The sequence below is a fragment of the Schistocerca piceifrons genome, chromosome 2 (assembly GCF_021461385.2).
Source record: "Schistocerca piceifrons isolate TAMUIC-IGC-003096 chromosome 2, iqSchPice1.1, whole genome shotgun sequence".
Lineage (NCBI taxonomy): Eukaryota > Metazoa > Arthropoda > Insecta > Orthoptera > Acrididae > Schistocerca > Schistocerca piceifrons.
Genome location: NC_060139.1, coordinates 96,837,727 through 96,840,006, shown reverse-complemented (window position 1 = coordinate 96,840,006; position 2,280 = coordinate 96,837,727). Strand labels below are relative to the sequence as shown.

The 2,280-nt window shown below is 41.4% G+C and overlaps 1 non-coding gene across 1 annotated transcript; it reads left to right on the top strand.

Moving 5' to 3' along the window:
- Positions 1-879: 879 nt before the first annotated feature.
- On the top strand, positions 880-954 carry Trnas-cga. Its single transcript has one exon. It is a non-coding gene; the product is annotated as a tRNA-Ser (tRNA).
- Positions 955-2,280: the final 1,326 nt, after the last annotated feature.

Sequence of the window (2,280 nt, the reverse complement as noted above, 5' to 3'; positions counted from 1 at the left end):
CCGTCTCATACATCTTGCACACCAGGTCGAAGTGTCTTGTCATGACCTGCCTCCAAAGGCTATCATAAGCTCTGACGGAATGTTGTCTACCTCGGTGTCTTGTTTCACCTTAGGTCTTTCACTGCTCTGTCAAATTCTTCTCGAGGTATTATATCACCCACCTCATCTCCATCTACGTCCTCTTCCATTTCTATAACATTGCCTCAAAAATTACCTCCCTGGTATACACCCTCTACAAACCTCTTGCGTCTTTCAGCTTTCCGTTCTCTGCTTAGAGCTTGTTTCTCATCTGAGCTCTTTATATTCACACAGGTGCTTCCTTTATCTCCGAAGACCTCCTTAACTTTCCCGCAGGCGGTATCCTTCTTTCGCCTAGTGAACTATGCTTGTAAATCATTACATTTGTCGTCTCTCCTTTGTTGCTTAGCCTTTTCCTGCTTCCTGTCAGTTTCATCTTTTAGAAATTTGTATTCCCTCTGGCCTGCTGCATTTCCTGCATTTTTAGAGTTTTTCCTTGCATAAATTAAGTTCAATATCTCCTGTGCTATTCAAGGATTTCTACTAGGCCTTGCGTTTTTATTTATTCGAACCTTTACTGCCTTCACAACAGCTATTTGATACAAGAAATCAAAGTTATATTTAAAAGAAATATAACTCTTTGCGGTAGCTCTCTGAAAGATAAATTCATAACCCCGCAGGAAGAATAACATTTCTCGCTGATGGCTTACGGCTGTGGCTAAGCCATGTCTCCGCAATATCCTTTCTTTCAGGAGTGCTAGTTCTGCAAGGTTCGCAGGAGAGCTTCTGCAAAGTTTGGAAGGTAGGAGACGAGGTATTGGCAGAAGTAAAGCTGTGAGGAGGGGGGGGGGGGGTTAGTTGTGCTTGGATAGCTCAGTTGGTAGAGCACTTGCCCGCGAAAGGCAGAGGTCCCGAGTTCGAGTCTCGGTCCGGCACACAATTTTAATCTGCCAGGAAGTTTCATATCAGCGCATACTCTGCTGCAGAGTGAAAATCTCATTCTGGGATCATTTCTCGCGTTTTCGTATCTAAATATAATATTTCCTTTGACTTATTATTAACGAAGTTACAGGCAAGTATACGTTATCTGAAACACTTTGCATTAGAAGTTTTCTATTGTGTTGAGCGAGAGTCTTGCAATATTTTTTGAAAGACAGAGTATTAATCTATTAATCTTCTGCACTATCTAGATTTCGGCTTTCACGCCCTTTTCACGTACAGTGCTAAAAGATCTTAGACCTTTTAGACAGATGTTATGTTAAGGGTCTAAATAAAAACTAACACGAAGAAGCGTCAGGATGACAGGACATACGTTAAGACATCAGTAACTAACGTCCGTGGAACCAGAGGGAGTTACAGAGGGTAAAAAATGAAGAGGGAGAGATATATTGCTGTAGAAAGTGCTACTTTGATATTAAAAGGTTGACGCAGGAGAGGAATTCGTGATGGAGCTCATCGACCAAGTCAGTTTTGTAAACATAGTCCCCGACAAGATACGAAATGGTATCTCGAGTCCAGTGCCACCTTGGAAGTAGTCATATTGGCGACAAGTGCAGATGCTGAAGTGTAAATAACATCTGTGAAAACTGACACACGAGAAATGATGTTAGTTCAGAAATGACAATGATCACAAAAATATTACTGGTATTTACTATTAGAATTCAATGTAGAATGGAGCACCCACGAGCTGCTATCAAATACTGAGATGTTCTATGAAATCAAAGAAAGATGTGATACGTCAGTTGGAATCCTTCTCTACGTTGTTCATATGCTCACAAAGAATGATTAGCTAGCTATTACTGTTGGATTGTTATAACTTGGTATGTGGTATCCGGTGGCCCCCAATCCATCGCATATGGCGTTTATTTTGAATGCTGCTGTAGGATGCCAGATTGCGATCACTATTGCAGCGGTTAACTGACATGTCGTCACTACTCAAGGAGTAGTTTAACAAGATTACTGCTGACGATTCGCAGATTCCGTGTTTGAGAGTAAATGTAGACAGTGGAGGTGGACGTTCAGGAGTAAATAACAGACATACTTAAAACAATTCTCATTTATTCTTCAGTCTGAGTTGCACATTTTTAACTACATGACATGTTTCGATATTCTGGGGCACCTTCTGATCTAGTTAGTTGCGTTAGCAACCCATCTCGTCTGTTTCAGAACTACATTGGTACTCTGTTGATGAACTGTGGATGCGGGACAGCGCCTCGTCAAATATTTGCCAAAGAAAATCGCAGAACAGCCTTGCGTTTTTGG